Here is a 25,464-nt window from a genome sequence, read left to right on the forward strand (position 1 = left end):
TTTTGCAATCCAAACCAATAAATAATTCTTTTTAGTGCGTGGTTTTATTTTCTGAGGTATTTAGCAGCCTGGCATTTTAATGATAGCTGCACAGAAAGAGAGAATCATGTCAACAGCAAGCCAGGAGCTGTCTCTCTGTCTTGCTTTCTGCTTATTTCCCCTCAGCCCTGTATATCTCAGATGACCTGATATATCATTATTTTTGTAACACAAGACAGAACATATGTCACACTTCTGACCTTAAGAGTAAATTGTGCTCTTATTAAAAGTGAAAACAACCCAAATGCTTCTCTTTTCTTTTTTTTTTTATTCAACCTACCAAAGTGAGAAGCCTGATTTAATTGCAACTTCCACAACTTAATGTGAACCCAAACCCTGAATGCAGAACTAATTGAGCTTATTTTTATATTGAACAACATGGGCTGAGCAGGAGGTGATGTCAATTCTTGATTACCATTCTAATTGCCCTGAATGCCTCCCCGTGGCTGTCAGTGAGGTGATGCTCGTGTACATGACTAAATCTGGCACACTCTGCAGAGCCAGTGCCACCAGGACAAGCAGCCCCTGAGTGACAGGCTGGCTTTGCCTGCTGCTTGCAGGAGAAGGTGCTGCTGCGCTCTGCAGCATTTAACACAGGGCACATGACACTAAATCCCATTAGGAGTGGGGACAGCAGCATGGTTATTAATGTTTTCAGCAAATAGAAGGGCCAGATGTGGTGGCACAACCCGAGTGTTTTGTTTGCTAATTAGCAGCATCAACAATACAGGGTAATCTTCAGCAAATGTTTGCTGTCTAAAGGAGCATTTTTCAAGAGCCAAAAATTTCACAGGTTTCAGTTTAATATCATTTCCTCCCGAGTTCACCTGCACAGTTAAGCTGAAATGGATTAAGTTGATCTTTTCCCATTATTTGTGTTTCCCCTTTTTTTTTTACAGAACCATCACATGAATGAGTAAATGTCTTTCTGGATAAAGTTTAATTATATCAGAAAACCTGATTAGAAAGTAAAGAACAGCTGGGATACATATTTTATAAGCTTCCTTTGAAAGAAAGTTCTTTGAGCCTACCACTGTCATTCAGTATTTCTCTGGCTCCTTCAAGTTTCCATTTCTTCCAACCAGTGTTTCTTACTAATAGGGCATACTGAAATTACCAGAAAAAGAAGAATCTGCTGTAAAACAAGGACCCATTTGATACAAACTCTTCTATTTTATTATTTTTTTACCTCTAAAAGAAGATATCTGGTTTTCTGCCCTGAGCCTGATACGAATCTTGCACTGCTAGTAGTGAGTATGGGTCCCTGAAGTACTGGATCTTCCTGCAGCTCCAGAGTTTCAGATCTATTTCCATCAAAGGACTGCTGAGGATGTATTTATGCTCAGCAAGTAAAGACTTTTCTGGTGTCACAGGAGTGATCATGGAATATTGTTTTGAGCCTGTAAACTTTTATTAAAATAGAGTACGGGGCCAATACTGACTCGAGGACATGCTACTAGCCTGGGCTGAGGAAACTGAGGCTGGATGACTTTGATGGAAGAAAGTTCTTCCCCACTTTTTGACAGGGCAAATTGTTTTGTCTCCCAAAAGAACAAGATTAAGGTACTTGTTGATTCCTTTTTTTTTGCCTGTCTCAAGTACATTGGCCTGCATGAGAGTTGCTCTGTCTTTTGACCCTCCCCAATTCAGGCAGCTGTTTTTTCAGCTGCATTTTCATTTTTAGCTACCTTTTGGAGGTTGTTGCATTAAAAAAATAAATCTGTATATATATATATGTTTGTGTGTGTGTGTGTAAAATCATGCCTGTGAAGAAATACAGTGATAGTTTGATTTCTTTAGTCCTTTTTTATTCTGCCCATGGGGCACAATCCAAGTGTCAGAGATGCTTGGAATGTGTCTGCTCTTCTTAGGAGCTGAGTGAACCTCATGACACAGGGAGATGGTTAGACAGGATATTTTCAAACAGAATGTCACTGAAATGCAGTCAAGAGTCAACTCTGCCAAAGCAGCAGAGACTTCATCACAGAGCACAGACAAGGGTGTCAAATCCCTACGCTGCTATATTCCAGTTTTAATTTTCACATGCTAATTGCATTTCTTTCATTCACAACTAGAACATTGAAGAAGCTATGTCTGGTTTAAAATCCAACTTTTAAGTCTTTCAATATATAGGCAAGTTGGTTGGTCTCCAATGAATCTGGAAATCTTTCAGAAAGAAAATAAAATTGCATTCTGAAATCTTGCATCTTAAAATGTTAGGTGAGGCTGCACATCAGAGAGGGATTAAATCTTATGCTGCAGAGTTTTCTATTAAGCAACTCTTTGCAATGGAGGAAACATGACCACATATTTTTAGCTCATTTTCCCCTGCTCTTCCCCCTATCTTTTTAGAAATAAGCATTTTGGCTTGTAAGCTTGGCTGCAGAAAATACCTGTACTGTCAATTTTGCCCCCAATGAGCAAGAGCTCTAGGTAGTTGCAGGGCTAAAATGAAACAGCCCAAGTTCTGAGCTGCTTGGCTCCCAGGTGTGCAGGAAGAATCCCTAGACCTTTTGTTTTATTAGAAATATAGCTGGAGACCCCAGCTTCAGGAAATCAATGTGTCAGAGCTTTGTGGCAACTCCTGGTGGTTTGTCAGTGACATCTCATCAATGCTGTGGCCCCAGAAGAGAGAACATCATCAGCTTTGTGCATATTCCATTGATATTATTGTGTTTCCATTGATTGCCTGCCACTGCAAGGGAGTTGTGGTGATGTATGGTCTCCTGCTGCTTTTCCAGAGAGGGACTTCTTGACCTGAAGGGCCTGTCAAGCCCAGGGGACCTTTTTTGCAGCCTTGTGTGCAACTTGTGAGCACTACCCCGATGAACTCATTGCCGGGTGAAAAGCACACGAAGAGCAAGAGAGGTAAAAAGAAGGGGTAAAGAAATAAGTGACTCATTTTCTGAGATTCCCAAAAGCAGGAGATTAAGTTCCTGAGGCTGCCTGTGTAGAGTGCATCTGGAGGAGGGCCTCTTGGTGCTGTTTCACATGTATAAGGTGATAGAGGCTGAGCCTTCTCAAAGGAGGGTGTTAAATGACTCAGGGAGTCTCTTTCATGAGAAGCTCAGGCTTCAGGGGATGGCAAGGAGGCAGTGGGAGGGGATTTGTGGAGAAAAAAGCACTCTTGAACTGCACTGAAGCATACAGGCTTATATTTGCTCTGAAATGCCCACTCAGAAACTTAACTTCACAGAGCACAAAACAAACACAAGTTAAAAATATTTGAGATGCAAAATGGAGCATTAGTCACAACATGATGATATTTGACACGGCACTGTTGACGTGCTCCCTTAAGAATAGTTCTGTTTCATCAGACTTCTTGTAGTGCAGAAGAAAACATAACATTAAACTATTGACTTTGTCCTACATAAGTACACATGTCCATTTATATAAACAGTCAGTTAACAAGGAAGCTGTTAGCTTTATGAAAATACATAGACATTCACAGGCAGATTTTTGTTACGTAAAGCACCCTTTGATGTGCTTTCAGGGAAATTAGAGCAAATAAACCCCATTCTCTTGATTCTCTTACTTCAGTTGATCCTGTCATAGCAAAAAGTGTTCCTGTTCATCTTTAACACACCAATCTAGAATACAGTCCAGAAACACTCAGATAAGCAGGGGCAACTTCTAGTTTTGGAATTTAACTGTGATTAAATCTGCTCCTTAATATTATTTTCAAGCTGTATCTTGTTACAGACTAAGCTGGGCTGTGGAGATGGCTGAGTGAGTACAGCTGACATGCTGTGAAACAGAAATTCTGCAATGTAATGTTTGTTGGTAATGACATTAACTCTCTGATCTCCTGCAATTCAGAGCAGGGGGTGAGAATGGTTTTCAACAGCAGCCTGAACACAGATGAGGAAAAATCACCAAGCTAAAACTAGCTGCTGTATTATTGATTATCTGCAATTTCTGACTTTTGATTGTATAACTGATTTTTTTTTCCAGAGCTGTTTTCAAAAGTTGGCCACTATAAGCAACTATATCTCATGACTGATATTTGAGATATGCCTCTTAACAAGGATTGTGGATACTCTAATTCCATTTAAAATATTTTCCTCTCAAAGTGATCCCATCCATTAGGAATCCAAAATAAGGCAATCTTTTTTTTTTTCTTTATTTATTTCTTCCCCTCTCCTAGATAGATGTCCCAATAAGAATAAATGATCTTTTCTCATCTCAGGCTCTAATTTTTCAAAATTAGTGCAAGTCTGTTCAAGAATTTGGTGGCACCAGAATTCCCATGCTTCAAAAGATGTCAGGACAAGAGCTGTATCTTTTACACTGTAAAATGTACACAACCTCACCTTGCTTTACAACAATCAGTGTGGGACTTAAGGTATTAAGGATTTAAAAACCACACTGCATTGGCAGGGATATGAACTAACACCTTTGTGTGATTCTATTAATCTAGCTTTTCCATAATTTAATACAGCAATCAGACAAGAGCTTTCCAAAACAGTACCTATGTGTAAAGTAATGTAGGCAGTGTTATTTTGACTCACAAGATTAGAGAGCATTAGAAAGCTTGTTCAACATTAGCCTTGTTCCAGTTTCTTTCAGTCATGTTAAAAATAAAAAAAACCTCGAAGGCCCAAGCCTGTTTCCACTTAAAATATAGCTGGTGGTCATCAGCTAGTACTTCAGCAGTTTTATTCATCAAAATATTTTAATAGAGATCTAAATAATAATTTTCAAGAGTGTCTGAAGGGCACTAGAGATCAGTAGCAAACAATAAATTAACTGAAAAAGAATTTAACTTAATGTCACACAGTGTGAATAATAGTATGAATTACACTGATTGCAATTATTATTTAAGAAAGAAAACTGGGATTTACACAGTGTTATAATAGGCTGACTTTTTTTTTTCTTTTAGAAACAGATCAAGCCTGAGAAAAAGAAAGGTTCTTTCTTCCATTAAAAAGACTCCATTTCCACTTTCCAGAAGTGCAAGAAACTGGTTTATTCATGAGATGCCAGATGTCTCAGTGGTGAGCTGATTGTCAAGGAGCAAGGTGGGCCTGGGTTAGGAGGTCAGGGCTCCACTGTGCCCTGCGGATGTCTCTGTCTCATGCTGAAAAAGGTCCAGCCATGTTGTTGCCTCCCTTGTTGCTCTTCCCTCTTCTCAGCTGAGCAGGAGGAGAAGCCTCAGACATGGGGAGAAAGTGAGCAGCAAAGAGTTTGGTCTCTGCCTTCAGCATTAGCATTGAAATCACACAGAAATAAAAGTATCTACAGCATTGCAAATGCTTGCTAATTATACAAGAATAGATTGCAGATGTTTTCTCATCATGAGTAGCAGCTCTGCTCTTCTTAGGAGCTCATGACACAGGGAGATGTTGCAAGGATACTGATGGGTTTGAATAACAGCACTTTGGAGGGTCCCAAACAGCTCCCTGGACAGAAATACTAAGGGGATTCATATTAAAATATATACCCATCTTTTTGGAATATCTTAAGATGATAAATAAATGCATTGCTAATTGTTTCTTTCAAAATATGGTATTAGCACAGAAATGTGACACCATCAGCCCAAACAGAGTGATTATATGGCTGCCAAAAGTGAATCAAATTTTATGACCAGGGTCTATAAGCTAAATCCATAAGCTGGCTTGATCACTAGTAGTAGACACAGTTTATAAAGGTGTGGTGGTTCTGTCCTCATTTGTGATTCATGGGGATAATTTTTGGCCAAATCAATCAGTTCATCAAATTACCTGCAAATGTCTGCATGGTTCTGGTAGAAAAAAGACCAAGCTCACACATTCAGCAGGCAATCCTCTAGAAATAAGGTCAGGATTTTGCTCCAAAATTCATACAGAAGCCACATGATTTATTTTTTTATTTCATATAGTGCAGATCTAACTTTCTTGAGAGCAGAAGTATTTTTTGTGGTATGGATTGCATGTTGTGATATATCCCAGTATTATTGCAATTCAGTTCAGCAGGAAGAGTGCTGAGCTTGATATGGAAATGATTTTGCCATACATGTAAGGAAAGCTTCAACATTTATTTTTCTAGGGTGAAAAATGAGAATGTGAAAGCTGTGTGTCATTTCATTCTGAAAAATGACCTGACCAGATGTCAAAATTATTAGGAAGCAGCATGACAGCCCTTGGATGCCAAGCCTTGAAAATAAGACAAGCAAGACAAGGAGATATTGAAATAAGTAGACTGAAATTAAACTCTGTGTGTTTATTTTCTGAAGAGGAAACAAAAGTCTGTCTATAAAAATTGGCTTAATCATTTCCTTCCAGCAGTCAGGAATATCAGCTGAAGTTTGCCAAATTATGGGGAAATTTCAGCCTGTAACTTTGATGACCTATTATCATGGTTTTATCTAAGGAAAGCTATCTTGGATATATATCCCCAGAGATGACTTATAAAATGAACAGACTTTTTAAACTGACTTTAACATAGGGGAGTGCTTTTTGCCTGTTCCTTGCTGTGATTTCTGCTCCCTAACAAAGCCCATCATTTGCATAGGATGGACTGGAGGTGGGTAAGGATGTGAAAAGGCTTCACTGATGTGCTGATGATAGTCAGGGTCTGAATGGTCCCCCAAAAACAGCTCTCATACTTCATTTTCCCTTGTATAGGTTATGTACAGTCATTTACAGGCTCACCTGTAATGTTGGCATTGGAAATAGATAAATTATTTCATGACAATGCTTACTGTTCTACTGAGAAGCAGGTTTTTTGTTTGTTTTGTTTGGGTTTTTTATTTAATTATTTGCAAAACACCCTATAACCTTTTCTCAAACTCCATCTTTCTTGGGCAGGGTGATGCAAACAGATGTTTAGCTAAGGTAATAGGTAATAAAGTACTTATATCCTCTATTTGGAATTGAATCTCTGCTCCATGACAGAACAACAGACTGGTTAGACATTGGGTTACTCTGCAGTGTGCTGCTGCTCATTCTATTCTATTCTAGCAAAGCTAATAAAAAATGCTAGTTTAGATCTGCTGTTCTTAATTGTTTCTTTGGTATAATCAGACCTTTATTGATTGGTAAAGACATGAATTTTGCATTTTTCTGCAAAGATAATTGATTTTCACCATTATTTTTTGAAGGAAGAAAGGGACAATTTAATTTCTGTTACAACTTTTTTATAAACTATCTTATTCTTTGCTACTGAAAGTTAATTAGGAGCCACCATAATTTTTTTTTAGCACTACATTTATGAATTATAATTACACTATGTACCATCTTTCATTGCTGATGCCAGTCATCAGCTTTCAGGAACCTACAAGTTCGACAGAGTCTAGTGTTTGAAAGTTATATCAAGAAATTCAATATCAAAGTTTCTATAAAAAGGAAAAGGAAATAATATATGGTAATAACTTATTTGGTTTGAGAAATCTGTCAAAGGACCCAAATTTTTTGAGTAAGTTTATCATGTGCTTGGAGGAACACATAATTTCTCCACCGTCTTGAGTTTCTCTTTGCTTCCAGGGAGTCTGGGAGATTTCAGCAACTACTTTGTGACTAGTGACTATTGTTTTGCTTGCCTGATATTATTTTGGGGTATTTTTTGTAAACTGCTATTTTTTTCACTTATATCTACTCACATTCCTGTCTCAGTGGTGGAAAAGGATTAGATAAAGCTAAAGGGGAGGTGTCTCATTTTGTAGTGTTCATCCCTTTTAACTTGTCTTAAACCAAGACAACATGGCAGAGGAGAATCCCAGGCAAACTGCAGATGTTCTTCATCCCTTCTGTGATGAGGGTGGCTGTGAAGTGGGGGTAAAAAAAGGTCAGTGTTGTGGTGTTGTGAGGGTCCCCAGGACAAGGTGAGAGATGAGAATTGACTCCAAGCTCCCTGAAGGCTGATATTTATATTATTATATTATTATATTATATTATATTATATTATATTATATTATATTATATTATATTATATTATATTATATTATATTATATTATATTATATTATATTATATTATATTATATTACATTACATTGTATTATATCACATTACATTACATCACATCACATTACATTACATTACATCATATCATATTATATAGTATCATATTATGAAATGTTATACTAAAACTATACTAAAGAAAGAGAAAGGAGATATCAGAAGGCTAGACAAGAATGAATAATAAAAACCCGTGACTGACCAGAGAGTCTGACACAGCTGGGCTGGGATTGGTCATTAAGTAAAAACAATTCACATGCTGAGTAAAAAATTCTTCAAATCACATTCCAGAGGAGCACAACACGGAGAAGCTGAGGCCTCTCATCTTGCCAGGAGAAGTAATCCTGGAGAAGGGATTTTTCATAAAATATCATGGTGACAGGTCAGCACAGCAGTTTCCATTCTGTGTTTCTTGGTACTCGGGGTCTCTGTGCTGCCTCCCTACCCTGCTGCTGAGCTCTAACCCCTGCCTGCCACTCTCCCCATCCCACCTGTCCCAGGGCAGTGTCCTCCCAGACCTCATGGTTTCTGTCAGGCCCTCCCACTGACACCCAGAAATACACACAGTGGCAAATCTTCCAGGAAAACAGCAATCTTGGACAAACTCAGAGCTGGAGACCTTGAGAGTTTATTTAGGAATATATTATAATGGTAATTAATCTTACTGCTGAAAAGTGTGCCTTTCATTTTAATATGTCTGCTTTTAATTCCCACTTCCTTGTCCTTGTTATATTTTTTTTTCATAACTCACCATCTTTCATTTTCATTGGTAGGCTGACATCATCCTTTACCAGAAGTTATCGTTATCAATGGTAATATATGTTTGATTTTCCGTGAGCAAAATAATAATTTTAAAAAAATATTTCAGGCATTTATGTAGTGTTAATACACTACTTAGACCAAGATTGTCAAATGTGCTGGACAGTCTTAAGTGCCATTGTAAAAAAAAAAAATTAATAAAAAATTTATTATTTTTTTTAGAAAAAAAAAACAAAAGTCCTTTGCCATGTGACTATTAGCATTATGAAGTCAGAGATGCCACTATGTTTGTGAAGAAATGCCTGAGATCTCAGTTGGCCTTTCTAAATGGGTCAGACTCTACAAGGTCCAAACAGCAGGACTCAGCTGAGCACCAATGGACAGGAAATTTTCTCATGAAAAAAATATGAGCTTTGTGCTTGTTACTTTCAGCACTGCTGATTTCTGGAATTCTGGGTTCCAAAATCAGCATTTGGCAGTATCCTTCTTGGCAGTGGTGGTGGTGGTGCAGTGGTGTGTCAGGAGGTAGGTAAAGCTCAGTAAACCAGGTATGAATTTGCACTGAAAAAAAAAAAAAAATCATTGCTTGTCTTCAGACAGTCTCCAGGGTGTTGTGGCAGAAGGAAATTGGGTTCAAAAAGTTGTATATGGCTACAGTTCAAAATTGCAATACTGGATCTATTCCAGAGAACAGAATTTGAAAATTTAGAGCTGGGATCCTGTGTTGGACACATGCTTAAAACCAGTCATGGCATAGGAAAATAGGAAACAAATATTGCATTGGTAAAAATGAATGGAATAGAACAGAATTGGAAAATAATACTTAAAAGAGGCAGATCATCTGAATCATTTGTCTGATAAACAATGAACATACGAATATGGTGCAATTCAGAACCATGCTTAAAAATTAAAAAGCTTTTTTTTTTTTCTCACTGCCTCTGGGTCATGAGTACACCCTGACAGAAACTTTTTGATGGCCCTGATACTGTGTGTCTGTGGTCATGTCTGAATTAAGAACAGGGCTCTTGGCAGAGATCCCCAGACTGCTGTGGGTGTCTTCAAGAGCAACTGAGCTGTGTCAGCCCAGAGCAGAGCCTGTGTTAGCTTGTGCTGGCAAGTGACAGCTCTTATTAAAGTGTGTGGGGCACAGAGCTAGTGTGTCTGCTCTGCCTTTGTCTCTGGGAGAGCATCTCCTGTGGCATGGCTTTTGGCCATGTGGTGCAGCATCTCGCATGGGTACCGGTATGAGAAAGCCTCTGTGCGGCATAAACACACCCAGAATCAATCCAGAGGTGCTGAGAAACTGTTTTTTTTTTTTTTTCTTCTTTTTATAAGCTTTAAAGTATTGTGGGTGGGTTGTTGCAGAGCTGTTTTCAATTGAATAAGAAAGTGATGAACTTAGTATGTGGGAATATGCACGACCTTTGATGAACCAGAACTCCAGAATCCTGATGCTGAAATGCTTTGCCCAATTTTTTGTGTGCAAGCTCCTTAAATTATGCTTGGCTCTAAGGCAATGAGCCATACAGCTGGGGAGGAGAAGATGTAAAGAACCCCTTTGTCCTCTACTTGCCATAAAAATGCTCATGACTTAGCCCAGTGACCTATATCCACAAAACCTACATCCAGGAAACCTGAGGCTAACTGCCTTTAAACCATAGCATGCTGTCCCTTAAATTCAGGGAATTTTGGAACCTCTCTCAGTCAGAGGAATAGTCAGGTTGATAGAGTAGCTAGTGGCCTCAGTATCCATAACAATTTTTGGATATAGGCCCCAAAATTAAGGTAGAGCCCTCACCCCTTGAAGAAAAACACTTGAAGAAAACCCACTGTGTTTTGTGACCTTCAAGGAGGCACCCTCTTGGTGCTTCTTTTTTCACACAGCCTCTTGTGTAGGGCTAATCTAAATGCCACAGTACAGCCTTAGTAATTCACCAAATAAAAAGGAAATGTAAATATTACGATGGTGTGAACACTAAATAGCAATGCACCTAATAAAATGCTTGCTGGTGGAGCTCTCTCACTTGCTGGCAAATGGCACGACTCATATTATTCAGTGTATATTAAACAAGCTGTCACCTAAGCATATTTGTGTGAACTAATACTGGATGAAAAATGCTCTTCGGGAATTTTGAATGTCTGCAGCATTTAATGTCTGCTCACTGTATTTGTCAGAGGCAGCAGAAAGTGTACTAGACTGCAAGGACAGTGTCCTCCTGTCAGCTGAGGTGCCCATATATTGTCAGCTCACAACACACCAGGAATGCAGATTGTCCCATAATTTAAAAGTGTTGTACAGCACAGCAAGATCACAACTTCTGAGCTCTCAAGTACATCATAAAAACCACAGCGATAGTTGTCCATAAAATAATCAAAAACTTCAAAGTGTGAATTTCTAGGGTGAAAGCTATCAGTCAGATGTAGAAACTTTCTATCCTTTCCCTTTTCTAACTCAAACAATGCAGGGGGGAAAAAAGCATGATATTTGGAATAGAGTATACAACTTTTTTCACCTGCGGACTCCTAGCTCAAAATCAATTCAGGTTACCAGTCAGGGAAGGCAATTAGCAGACAGCTGTTCTGTGACCTGCATGGGAGAAATTAGCTAATGGCTGTGGTCCTTTTTCCTCTCAGCAAACAGGTAGCAGCATCTCATCCAGAACAGGTCAGTGCCCTCCTGGGTGGTCCTGCAGCAGCCCAAGGACGTCCTGGCCATGGAAACAGAACTCAACACACGCTGGTACAAGGTCATTGAAGGCATGGAGGAGAAGCTCTGCACCTCTCCCAGGGCTGCAGGTTCTTCCCCTGCTTTAGGAAATGAGGCAGAAGGAGGCAGGGTTGGCTGATGGCAGTGGTGGTGAGAGGAGCAGAGTCCCTGAGTGTCACTCACAGTCACCCTGACCTGTGCATTGCTTGGTAGGGCTGAAATCCAGCTTGTCTTCTCTACTGGGAAGGGCTGAACCAGGAGGAGGGGATTCACCTCAGGCTGGTACTTGGGGGTGGGAACAGTCAGTAAGACACTCCCTCACTTTGCAGATATAAAATCAGACTGTGGTTCCAAATATTCTGCCTGCAAGATGTAATTGTCTTTATTTATGTTATTTATGCTTACATTTCAACAGTGCTGGTTTCTTCTGCATTTACTTTTCATTATGAATGGACAATAAACACAGGCAATGTTGGCTCAGCTGTGGTAAAGAAGTCTTTTCTCTCCCCAACTTTGCAGCATTTGATCTTTCCTGTTGTTTTTGAGCTACAGTCCTTTCTGTCCCCAGCTTTGCAGCATTTGATCTTTTCTGTTATTTTTAAGCTATTGTTCACAGAAGTAAGTCCTTTATTTGATGTTTCCCTGCTTTAATTCTTAGTGTGCAAATACAGATGTAATGTGGTCAATGTCGATTTCGTGTCAGACCAGTAGATAATTCCTAATTTTATTCCCCACTACCAGTTCTGTTCCAGTTTCTGTTCTGTCTCCATAGAGGCACACAAAGGCATCATTACTGGAGAACTGTCTTTGAAAACTTGAAATAGACTTAAACACTTTTTCAGTGAATAACAGACATTACTTCATATCTCAATAAAGTAAGTACTGGTTTGACATTTAAATGTCATTTTGACACACTCCTGACCTCTACATCTTTGTTCCTATAAAATATTTCTAGGGTGATAGCACATTTAAAACTATTTAAATCAATCTTATAGGGAAAAAAACCAGCCAACAATTGTCTGACACATTCTAGAGACAACTATTTTTATAAGCACAGAAAAGTGGTGATTCTTGTTCAGAATTAATGTTTAATAAGGACTACAAAATTCATTTTGGTAGATAAAAAATTTACTTGAACTTTGTGAACTCAAAAATTTGCTATGAGAAAAAAAAAAAGTAACTTCTCAAACACAGGAGCAAATTTTTTATTACTAAATGTATTCTCTGAGTGGAAAAAAAGATATTTCTTTTCTTTTCTAGTGCCAGAAACTGGTGAAAGTATCATCACAAATATCTTTCATCCCATGAAATCAATTAAAGAAAACTCAGAATTCAGCAGAATTTGGCTCACCCTAAAACAATCAGTTAGGGAGATGAGCAGGTCTTTGAGCAACATCTAAGATCTGATCTATTCTCTGGATCAATCTGTCCAGAGATACAAATAGGGATGTTTTCAGGATTAGGGTCCTCACATTTTCACAAAGGGAGGAAGGGCAGTGAAAACTTGTAGCAACAGGATGAGTTTAGAAATGGAGCCCTATTACTACCAGAAACCAAAAACAAAACAGTGGTTAAGGACTACTTTTGTTCCCTTTATTAGGATAGCATGAAAAGAACCAATTTACTTGTGATTGCCTGTAATCCTTTAAAATAAAAGGAAAGCAATGTTTAAATACATAAAAATTTGTAATGTTGTCATTATTTCAGTTATTTCCAGATTACACAGGAGTAAATATACATGGCAGGAGTATTTATATACATGTATATCCTACTAGGCTGTGTATTTTATCTCCTGTCTTTGCAACATCATTTGCAATCTTCTTCTTCCTGCTTGTCATCCAGTTGGCAAGTTTTACATTCTGTATGTGTTGGCAGGGAATATTTGCATTTTGAAGCAAAAGCCAATTTAAGTGCAATACAGCTTTCTAAAAGACTTGGCTCATTTTCATAACCCATGAGGGCATGAAATGAGATAAAAATAGTTGGGTTTGCCAGTTTCTCTGAAAATGCCTTTGACCAGTAAGACATGTCTAGTAGTTATCAGCTGTTCTTGTTTTTTTTCCCCAAACTCAGGAAAACAGGCTGTTGTGAAAATGTTAAAAATAAATCTTGTCTTGAAAAAATAATTATTTTGACTTCTAGTAAAAAAATTGGAAAATATTGTAACACACTTTATGTCGGGTTCATTGGAAAGTTTATCCCCTTGAATGCTATTTTCCTCTTCTCTAGGATAACAGGTCTGGAGAGGAGGTATTTGTAGGTTTGGAGAGGAAATGTTTGCAGCTGAGTTTCTCAGTAAACTCCAATGAAACACTAAAGGCTCATAAATCTGCTTTGGCTCCGTTGCTGTTCCCTGAGATGCTGTGGGGTGTCCCTTGAGGCTTCCTCTGCACGTGAAGCAAGTTAACCTGGAGAAGTGAATATCATGCTGTGTCCATATGCCACAGTTTGCAGAGGAACATGAACAGTCTGCATGGGAGAAATGATCAAGGCATCTCTGTGCCCTGGTAACCTTGTGTAACCTAAATCAGATTGTTACAGCCCTGTGCTGTGAGCACACAGCAGCTGGGAGCTCATGCCATAAACTGCTGTGGTTTGGGAGCTGCTCTCAGGTCTGAGCACGTGGCATCTCCTGCACTCCTGTCTCAAAGCTGCATTAACATTTTAGCCAGCCAACGTGGCTCAGGACACAGGTGACACAGCCAAACCTCACCTGCACCCATTTGCAGCAAAATTACAGAAAAACCTCACAAATGTATTTGCATTAGCAAATTATCTACTCAGTCAGGGGCTGGTGGAGAGCTTTGGTAGGATATCCTGTGTTAATTCAAACCTATGTGGCCAAGTGATTCTTTTGTCACAGCATGTGTGTGTAGAGTAGTTTTAGATTGGTGCTGTTAGTAAATAGGAAAACCCCAGTGCGTGGTGTTTGCAGATCCAAACTGCTGCAAGCAGTCACAAAGCACAACAGAAAGTCTTACAAATGAAACAAAGAATTCCCCATGCAGAACATGTATGAAGAAGCAATTTAAATGTTTATGGGAGCCTATAAACTTTTTTATTATATAAAAATAGGTTTTCAGCTTGTCTGCCTCTGAGTAAGTCTTAAATAATACAATTTATTTTGGATGACTGATTATAGGACTCCAACTAAGGCAGTTTAAATCCCATCTCCTGTCGACTTTAGGAAGCAAAATGATTTTCGAGCTTTGACATCATGCATCATGTTAAGTTTGCAAAACTACCACAGCCATAATGCAGCAGGGCCCCAATTCTGTTAGTCCAGCATGTAGCCATGAGGTCTGTGTACATTTTTAGTGTCTTTAAAGCAGCCTAGAGCACTGCAGGGTAAAGTTCTTCATCCAAGAACAGCAAGTTAATTTTGGTCAATTGGTAAATATATTTGTTTGTGGCTTGAAAGCAGGATGGCAGATGAGGGCATTGATGGTGAATTTGCAGAGGATCCCTTCTGGTATCTACCAGAGGTATTTGCAGGGAATTCCCATTTCACTTGTTCAGAGTTGTGTTTGCAGGAAATTCCTTTTTCACTTGTTCAGAGTTGTGTTTCTCAAGCTCTCCATAGTTAAACTGGCAGGCTGGAACCAGAGGCAACCTCTTCAAGGGCTGTGCAGTCACATCATGTAGCTGTAAAGGTAGATTACATTACGTTATAATCTCTGAGCCTTGTCAGATTATTTGGTAAGCCTGTTTTTTATGAATGCATTTATAATAGGCAGTGAAAGGCAGATGAAGTTTGGATAATTTTTCCTTCCTGTTGCAATTAAGATGTGCTTAATTTATAATGCACTATAAAATGCAGGTTTTTTTAATTCCAAGGATGTCACGACACCTTTTGGTCACCTTTTTCTGTTTGAAACAATTAAAATAAGGTGAGATGGTGCTTTATTTTCCCATTTAGGAGGAGATGCAAGTACATCTCCCTGGCAGACTGGAAGTAAAAGCCAGAGAGATTGCTGAGCAGTCCTTGCCTCTCTGTGCTGGACATGTTTTCATGCTGCAGATCTCTCAAACTGCCATCTCTCTTCATGCTCATCGACCTCAGGCTGCAGCTCTGGTGGGGGTGGGAGGCATGATTCCTCTCCCTGAGGACAATGGCATTAGCAACAAGCAGTCAGTCATAAAGGATGCAACCAGAAAGGCAGAGAAGGAAAATGACAGTGGCTCTTCATAAATATTAAAGAAGCTTCTCTAAGACAGAAGCAGAAGTGTGTGTTGACAGTGTCAGAAGATGAATGGCTCTATACAATCAATTCCTTTTAGAGAAAAGATTATTTTTTCACAATCGTTAATGTAGCATTTAGTCTTTTTTATTTCCTTTCTCACTCATGCCTTTTCACAGCCACCTACTTTACTTGAGATTGGCTACACTTGGTCTTCTATGCTTTTATTCTGGTTATTCATTTTTTTCCAAACTTCTTACAGTTCCCAAGGAGAAAAGAGCATCGCATAGGCATTGGTAGCTTTTCTGCCTGCTTTCCACTACTTCTGCTGAGCATCCATTTAACACAGACAGTTGGGTAAATGACAGTTACTCATTTCAATACATTTCAAACTTGAATATATTTGAGGTTTGTGGCTTATGTCGGATTAGGTGTGGTATTTTCAGGGTCCCCCATCATGGGGTGGAAAGATGAATCTGACTCAATGTTCTTAGAAGGCTAATTTATTATTTTGTGATATGATATGATGTGATAATATAGAATGCTATACTAAACTATAAGAGAAAGGATGCTTACAGAAGGCTAAAAGATAATAATGAAAAGCTTATGACTCTTTCCAGAGCCTCCACAGAGCTGGCTGTGATTGGTCATTAAGTTGAAACAATTCCCATGAAACCAATAAAACAATGACCAGTTGGTAAAAAAGGTCCAAACCGCATTCCAAGCAACAAAACACAGGAGAAGCAAATGAGATAATATTGTTTTCATTTTTCTCTGAGGCTTCTCAGCTTCCCAGGAGAAGAAATCCTGGGCAAAGAGATTTTTCAGAAAATATGATGATGACAATTAGGCAGTGAACGAGGTACTTTACTTCTTAAATTTACAGGTTAAAGGTTACAAGTAAACCTCCATGGTTCTCTCTGTATGCAGGTAGCACATCAGCTGTAGCTCTTTGTACTGGGGAGAGCAATTTTTGAAAGAATTTATTACCATCACAAAATTCTTAGATGTGACTGCAGTGAGAGCAATTCTAATGTTTTCTTGGCTAACCTAAAGCCAAGTTTTAAAGGATGGAAGGTTCACTTTTGCCTTACATTTGCAATCCCCAGGCATATTTTGTCATCTTAAAATGATCCTGGATTGTTTAAATGAAGTAGTGGCTTGTGTTCTTCTGAAATAGCTTTTGACACATTATCTTGCTGGTGAAGCCTGTGTACTTAATGAGTCAAAGGGAATCATTTTCCAAAACCCTCTGATATTTTGCATGGGTATTCATCACTACCATTATCACCAGTCATCCTGGTGAGCAGCAGGGAAGCTGTGTATTAGTCACTGTGAAAGGTGCTGCCTTGAACTATACATCACTGCTACCTTCTAATAGGCTTTGAAACAGGATGGCATGATTTACATCTTCTACCCATTCTGGAAAGGCAGAGGAAGGCTCTTTTTCAAGTCCACATGCAGTCATCCTGCTGAACTGGCAGCAGCTCTTTGCCTTTCATTAGGGTAGGAATGAAGGAGCCTTCAGGTAAGGGAGCATCCTGTCCTTGCTAGCTCATGGGAGTTGGGATTTGTGATATCCACCCTCTGGAACATTTAGCAATCCCACTGGAGGGCCTGGTGAGACCCTTTAGCAGCACAGCAGCACAGTGATGGATCTGAGTTCCCCATCCTACCCACACTTCATCGTGCTCCTCCTCTCTAAACCCCACAGATGCTGTAGATCTGCAATGTCCTTGGTGTGTGACTCTGCCAACCCATGCAGCACTAAGACTGCCATTTGTCTTTGCTATTTCTGCTGCAGGTTTGTACCACACAGAAATTAGAACGAACAGCAAAACAGATAATAAAAGCTTTTGTAAGAATGTCCAGACAGGCTCCCTTTCAAGTGAAGTCATCTGCTCATTACTGTTCACATATCAGTCAGAATCAGTGGATAAATTCTTAGATATTTGAAGGGAAACAGAAGAAATCTTGAAGTTTCTGAATCAGCAGGACTGAAAAGTTTATGGGCAGTCCCAGAAACCCAGTTTCAGGGATTCTTAATTCTTAAATAGAGAGATAAGTATGTCATCACTTCCAGGACATTAAATACAAGAACTTTCTCCATCCAAATAAGGGTTTTGCTGTATCAGGTCCTAGGAGCCAAATAGGTCTCAAACCTTTATTTCTCCACTTGAATTCTTGATGCTATTATTATGCCAGATATTATCTGAGAGGGATTTTGTAGTGGTCAGAAATAAGTAGTTTCAATTGACCTTTGAAGAATTTTTTGCTCAGAAAAGAATTATTCAAAGAATTGATCATCCTTTGCTAATTTGATTGAGTTTCCTTGGCTATAATTCAGATAGGTAGCCACAAAAGGTGCAAGTGATAGGCTAAGTAGAGATAAAATATATTAAAAAAAATTAAAAAATATTAATTGATTCAAAATATTAAAATATTCTGTCAGATGTCTGAAAATTCCTAGGTGATGATGTAAAACAACAGCAGATATGATGTGTTCTTGACTAACTTAGGGCATATAAAGAAATTTATAAGAACAATTTTAAACTATCCTATATTGCTACAGAACAATTACAGATACTTGTAATTTTCATTTTCACAAGTTCCAATGTTGTTGCACCTTGCTGTACTGATTTTATAATATGGATAAACAACTCTAAAATCTTGATCACCTGTTGGAGAATTAGAAAAGGTGATTATCCTTTAGTTAATGTGCACAGTATCCTTACAGTCATTGTGCTAAAATTACTGTTATTGCAGTCATCTATTATTGCTGAAACGCCACTGGAGTCTTCAAGGCTGTGGATGGAGCTCAGTGAATGATAAACCTCTGATTATCCCAGCCTCTTGCTTGCCACCACCTCTGCACAGGAATTAACAGGAGTAAGAGCCCTCTACCTGGTTCATCCCTTCTGCAACTATGTAGAACAAACAAACAGTATTTTTTTTAAAGTTTGTTTCAGTTTAGCCAGACAAATGACAAACACCCATTCTCAGAGCTAATCTCTCTGAGACAATAATCACATTGATGGCTTAATAATAAACCAGATAGGATTGGAAAAATTAATATTTATAAAATCTGACCCTGAAGTCTGACCAGAATGCTGACTGCTCATGCAAAATAGCTCATCTCCCTTTACTGCTTACTGCTCTCTCTTCCTCCCTAACACTCAGAATGTTTCTTCCATCTGTTTTACTTCATGACTTGTTGCTATATTAACCATATTTCTCTGCTCTGCAGTGAAAGTGAGAACTTCCTTGGCATCCTGTCCTTGTGGTCCTGTTGAATGCAGTCTCAGTGATTTGAGCTGGCTGGATTCACATGTGGCATCTCGTTGTGAGTACTCATCTAATAAACAATTTATAGATACCTCAGTGAAATCAGCATATCAGTACCAGCTTCACATATACTGCATGGATTGAAAAAGTTATCAGAAATGAGCTTCAGAAATGGAAGTGAAGCTCTCATCTATGCTGCTACAGTAAGGAATTTCTGCAGTCTGCTAGGAGAGAAGAAGAAATATGTAAATGAAGAAGAAGAGAAAGCTGTCAGAAGACACCAGAAATTATGGTATTAGTTGGGTGCCACTCCTCATGAGGAATTTTTGTGGTCTGGGATTCATTCTTTTAACTATTGAAACATTCTGTCAAGTGAGACTGACAAACTGTAATCACTTAAGCCCTCTACCATAACCACCCAATTGTAGCTTTTGCCAGCACTAGGGTTTCTATGTATGTAAGCAGAAAGCAATCACTCTTAACAATGCTCCTAATTAACTTTTCTTATGTAGATAAATCTAAGGCAGTGCAATGATTCAGAGTGGGCTTGGGTGAGAGCACATCCTTCTATTACTGGGGTAATAAAACAAAACTAAAGGAAAGAAACAAAACACAAAAGTGTGAATTGTGTAGAAAATAAATACATTTATAATCCACTGTCCAAATAAAATATTAATTGATTTACACTGGATTAATGCCAATATTTTAACACACTTGCAAGATTAGACTTTGGTAATGGTGCATTAAATGGTTCTACTGATGTAATATGTAACAGTAGAATAACAATCCTAGCCATATAATAAGACATAGCCCCACAAAATAATGACAAATGAATGTGTAAATTCAGTGGTTTCAGGAAGAACAAGCCATTTGAGGTTTTTGTTTAGGTGATGTTTTCTTGAAATTAGCTCAGTGATATCTGTCATTTATCTTGTGCCTGCTGAAACAAAGTAGTTTGTGAGTTGGATAAGAAGCTGCTGAAGTTTTGCTTTGTTATATCTATTGATTTTCTCTGTAAAGAATGTTGAACTTGCATTCTGTTTTATGTCTGTGGCACAAGGGTGCAGCGTTCTCTATTTTAACTTTAATAAGTGCCACTTGACTGTTAAGAAGGAGACAAATAGACAAAGACCCATTAAGCACTTAACAGGAGTCAAGGGTATGTAAACAAACATGATAGAGAATGACAAATTCTTTTCCCAGCTTGAAGTCATATTGGAATAATGATAGAATTAATATGAGGGGATGCCTGTGTAAAGAACATTTTTTTCCACAAAATTGTGGCCTATCAAAATCAGGAAACTGCAAGAGCAAATTTATTTCTAACTGGTATGACTTCCTCAGTATTTATAAGCTGCAGTAACAGCCAAGTGTTGCTGAAGGTGATGAAAAGGAAATGATGAAGGGATTTATTCCAGTACCACACACTTCTATATCCAACACAGTAGCTGTTTAATAACCATGACTTTACATAATTGGGTCTGTATGGGTAACTCATCCTCACCTAGGAATGAATTTTGCAATGGTACGGTGACCAAGCAGTTCATTGTTCAGCTCACACGAACACCCTCCTTTTAAACTTTCATTAAACACAAGTTCAGCCTTTGGAAAAATCCTGGAAGGGCTAAAAACCCAACAATCCCAAATTCCCAAATGTTTGCACATTGGGATTGTCTGAGTGGCCCCTGAGTTATGCCCCAGCTGTGCTGTGTGATTTGCAGTGTTTCACTCAATCCCTCCATGCACAGTCACAGCAAGGGTGCTGAGCAGGGGCTCCATCCTGGATTGCAGCCCTGAACACAACAGGGCTTTAGTTAGGGCTGAGATCTCTCTGGGAACTGTAATCTAAAGAATCATTTCCTATTAACCAACCTGAAACCCAGAGAGAGTTCTCTTGCTGCATCAGTGCTAAAATCTGTGTGCCAGAATGAATCCTGGCTGTTCCTTTATCTTTCCTTTATCCAGTAAAGCAGTTTCCAAGTCAGCTGCCACTCCCTCGCTGCTCCTCAGGACTCAGCAGCCTGAAAGAGAAGAGAACCTGTAATTTTACATTCACATTGCAAAATCTTAGTCCAAACAGCACCATAAATATTTGTACGACCTTTCTTAGTAACAAATATGTTTGTTGTCTTTTCAAATGCTCTTTAGAGGAGGACTTGAATGGGAAATGTGAATTGCTCTTTGTGCTAACATGAAGAGCTGAGTCCCTGTTGTCTAGAGCTGGATGGACTAAGGACAGAGAAGTTCTCTCTCTTCCATACACGATAGAATGTCAAGTGGAGTTCTGTGTTTGTGCTAGAAAAATACATGTGCTCCAGTTAAAGCATTCCAAGACTATGAATCATTTTTTTCCTATATTTTCTAGTCCCAACTTTTTTGTAAGGAAACACACTTCCGAAAAAAAAAAAAATAGCACAGGAAGAGCTAGGTAGCAAATTCATTGGCTTAGTCAAGGAGCTTAAAATGATTTTTCTTCACACATCTTCTGTCATTCAAGGTCAGAGTATTTGTTTGATAAGTGCCTTTACATCTGAAATGCTCTCCTTAGGTTTTAATTCCTGTTGGAGTGAAGTAAAAATGTCCCCTTTTTTATGTCTATGTTCTGCTTTCTTAACAGTGGTTCTGGCTCACGATGAGCTGTAACCTTTCCTTTAGCAAGCAGTACAAAATACTTGTACATTTACAGAAATGAGCTTCAGGATGGGATTTAGCAGCTTTTTCCTTCCCAAACCACAGACTCTTACAACAACAACTTCTGCTTGATTTTCTCTGCTTTTCCTATTTTCTTTTTACCCCTCTTAAACTTGATAAGTGAGTCTTTCCACAGTCTGAGTTGCAGTAATTAATTCTAAAGCTTCTCTTTTTTCTTTTGTATAATTTTTACTTGTATATGACTTTCTCATGTACACTTTATAAATTTTTTTATTATTATTATTTTTTTAGTGGCAAGGGTTTTATGTGGTGATGTGGGACTGCATTTTGCAAGTTTATTTCTACAGGAGTGACAGACATAAGGAGAGGCTACTTGAAATTTTCCAGCCATGGCCTGATGGGTGATTGGATGGATAAATGAGAAGGTTTTGCTGTCACAACATAATGTAAATTAATGACAGCCAAATAGGATGACAGCCTCTTAATGGAGGTCAAGTTTGATGCAAAGCCAAGTCCTAGTACCCTCCTTTGCAGGGGCTTTCATTCTACCTTAAGTGATTTCTGTGTTTTTGGTTATGGCTGTGTGATCTGGCTGATACTGGGAACGAGTTTTCCTGTATGCAAATAGTTCAGCAAATCTGCCTGCTGACATCAATCAGTACACAAGAGCTGAAATTCCCTGTCTTCTGGGTAATTCAGTTCTATCCTTGTATCTGAGAATCATCTCCAAAAATCTGAGTAGTTCTTTTTTTGCCTTCATTTGTTATTTTTTATTAGATAACAACAATAAAAAAACAAAATACAAAGGTATAATTTAACTCCAGCAGAGAAGAGAAAGAAAAGAAATAAAAATAACCAGAGAGTTTCCCTTGAATTTTCCTCTTGTTCTGCCTAAACCATCCCCAGATTTCATGATCAGACAAAGAGCTCTCCTCCTGCTGCCATAGCTGCTATTGGTAAGTTTCTGACATTTAGTAAAATAATAAAGCTTTACCAACATGGTCCCCTTGATACACTCTTCACAGATTTAATCTAAAGGGAAAGAGCATCTTCTAAAAATACAACTTTAAAATCACTTGAGGAGAATGTGATTCTATTGCTACAAATAGAGGAGAAGTGTTGGAATGCTGCTTTCTGCCTTAAATTGGTGATGTGGAGTAGAGCAGGTGGATATGGCAAGAAAAAGGATGCAGACTTTTCTTTTGGAAATCAAATATCAGTCAGCTTGTGTTTCTCCAGTGCTTTCCTGTCAGTGAAATAATCTGGAAAATTTAAGAGTTCTCGTTTAATTTATTAGAATTTAAATTTGATTCAGCCAGCCCCATTCCAGGCTCCCATACCATTTTGTTATTTGTATTGATTCTGGTCTCAGAAGAAGTATGAGCTGTAACAGAATGGTGCAAAATAGAAACTATTTCTATAGGACATAAAGGTGAGGCCTTCAAACACAACCCAGCCCAACAATGCTGAATGTTAGGGGAAGAAAATCCATCTGGGCAAGTCTTTTACCTTATTCTTTCATTGAAGCATCATGTACTGCCTTCTTTAAAATATATGATGAGTGGAATACCTGATCTGAAGAGCTGAATAAGCACAGAATTTCCTGGAATCTTTGATTTTAAAATAAACTGATTGATCTTTCAGCAAGTGTGAGTGTGGGGATTATTTGTTTTAGAGGGAGACTTGAAGGAAAATAATCTCTATGCTTTGTAAGTGACTCCTCTGCTACAGTTCACAATGTAATAGAAAGTTCACTCTGTTGTGGCTCCTGTCTGTTTCCCATCTAATTTGCTTCCTATTTTCTGAAAACAACAACAACAACAACAAAACCAAAACCAAAACCAACCAAACAAAAAAAAACCTAAACCAAAAGAAAAACAAAAAACCTCCAAACCAACCAAGCAAACAAACAAAAAAAACCCAAACAAAACCCCCCTACATGTCTTTTGGAACCAAGCCATTACACTTTCTTTAGCAAGTCTAAGCTTTGATGTAGCAAGGATGTCTGAGAAGCACTTTTTTCCTCTGAGGTTTCAATTTCAGGCAACACCAGCTTTTGCTCTGGCTGGAAACTTTACAGAAAAAGTTATTTTACTGAACTCCTAAGTTAGTTATGTGTTTTACCTACCTGGGAACCATAGGGCTTCTGTTTAGATAGTATCTAAAGGGTGTCTTCTGCAGGAAGTTTTCCAGAGCAGGATCCAAGATGAATCTGAGTAGATCTCATGAGTAATCCATCCATTAAACACAAAGAGCAATATCTCAATTTAGGTGTCAAAGAATAGCTTTAAAAAACCCTCTCATTTCCTGGAAGTGATACAGAGCCACATGTCACCTGTGGCCTGAGAAATTTGCTCTTACAAACAGATTGCTTTTATTATAATGCTAAATCACAAAGCAGGAACCTTGATTTGTAATGGAGACTTGTGTGCACTTTTAAAATCTGAGGGACCAGAAATTGTAAGTGGATAAAAAAGGAGAGCACCTTTTTCTGCCTCAGACACATAAGCTCTTTGTTGGATCAGGTACCTCTTGTTTATTTTCCTTCCCCAATTAATGAAAGAGTAAGAATGCAAAATGAATAAGCCCACTTCATTCTTTCAATTTGAAAATTTTCATTTGGCAGCCACACTGTATGGAAACATAAAATTCAGAGATATATTTTACACAAAAATAAGATAATCTTTTTTTTAATTACAATACATTGAGTTTGGCCAATTAAATGAAAGAAGACTGCACCTGTTAAGCTTGAATTGGAAAGAAACAAATGAAAAATATAGCTGGGAAACATTCTCTTCTAAACACAGCAGCCTGTAAGAAAGAAGAATATTTTTTTTTAAGAAAAAATCTTTGTTTTATTTTCTTGAAGTTAGGGCACATTCAACCTCGTAATGCTCCTAGAACACTCCAGATAGCAACATTAAAGACCACAGTGCCAAATATTTTTTAAGCATAGCTGGAACTAAAAGCATCCAAGCACCCTGTGGAAGAGACCTATGCTGAAGCAATCCATGAAGAACTGCAGTCCTTGGGAAGGGTTCACTTTGGAGAAGTTCATGGAGGACAGTTTTCTGTGGGAGGGACCCCGTGCTGGAAAAGAGTGGAAAGGAAGAGAGTGTGAAGGAAAAGAGTGTGAAGAATTATTATATTCTACCCTGAGGAGAAAGGAGTGGCAGAAGCATCATGTGCTGAACTGACCATAGCCCCCTCTCCCTGACCTCCTGGGTTCCTGTGAGAGGAGGAGCAGGGATAGAATTCAGGAATAAAGTTGAGCTTTGGGAGAAGGGAAGGGTGGCAGGAAGGGTTCTTTAAGATGTGGGTTTATTTCTCATTAGCCCACTCTAATTTGATTGGTAATAAATTCAATTAATTTCCCTGAGTCGAGTGTGTTTTTCCCATGATGATAGTTGGTGAGTGATCTCTCCCTGACCTTGTCTTGACCCACAAGCCTTTCATTGGATTTTCTCTCCCCTGTCTAGTTGAGAAGGAGAATCATAGAGCAGCTTTGGTCAGCACCTGGCATTCAGCCATGGTGAGCTCACCACAGTTATTCAGATAATAGAAGAATGATCTTGAACTTGACCTGAACATTTAAAAATTAAAAAAAAACCTGATAAAACCCAAGGATTTTCACCTGGAATTAGTATTCATTATTTGCACTCCACCTACCATGTAGAGGCTCTGATTAAATCAAGACCTTTATTTTCCTTTGGCCATACAGTCTGAGATGCATCCTAAGAAAATATTAAAGGTATGAGAGACAAAAGGTAGCTGAAGAATGCTACTGTTTTATAGGAGGGAAAACACCAGCTGGGAAACCTGTTAAGTGATTTGTCTCACGTAAAATCAGGTCTGAAAACTACGCAGATTTAATCAGTCATAGAGCATCAGTACAAAAAAATTTCC

The sequence above is a fragment of the Molothrus aeneus genome, chromosome 3 (assembly GCF_037042795.1).
Source record: "Molothrus aeneus isolate 106 chromosome 3, BPBGC_Maene_1.0, whole genome shotgun sequence".
NCBI lineage: Eukaryota > Metazoa > Chordata > Aves > Passeriformes > Icteridae > Molothrus > Molothrus aeneus.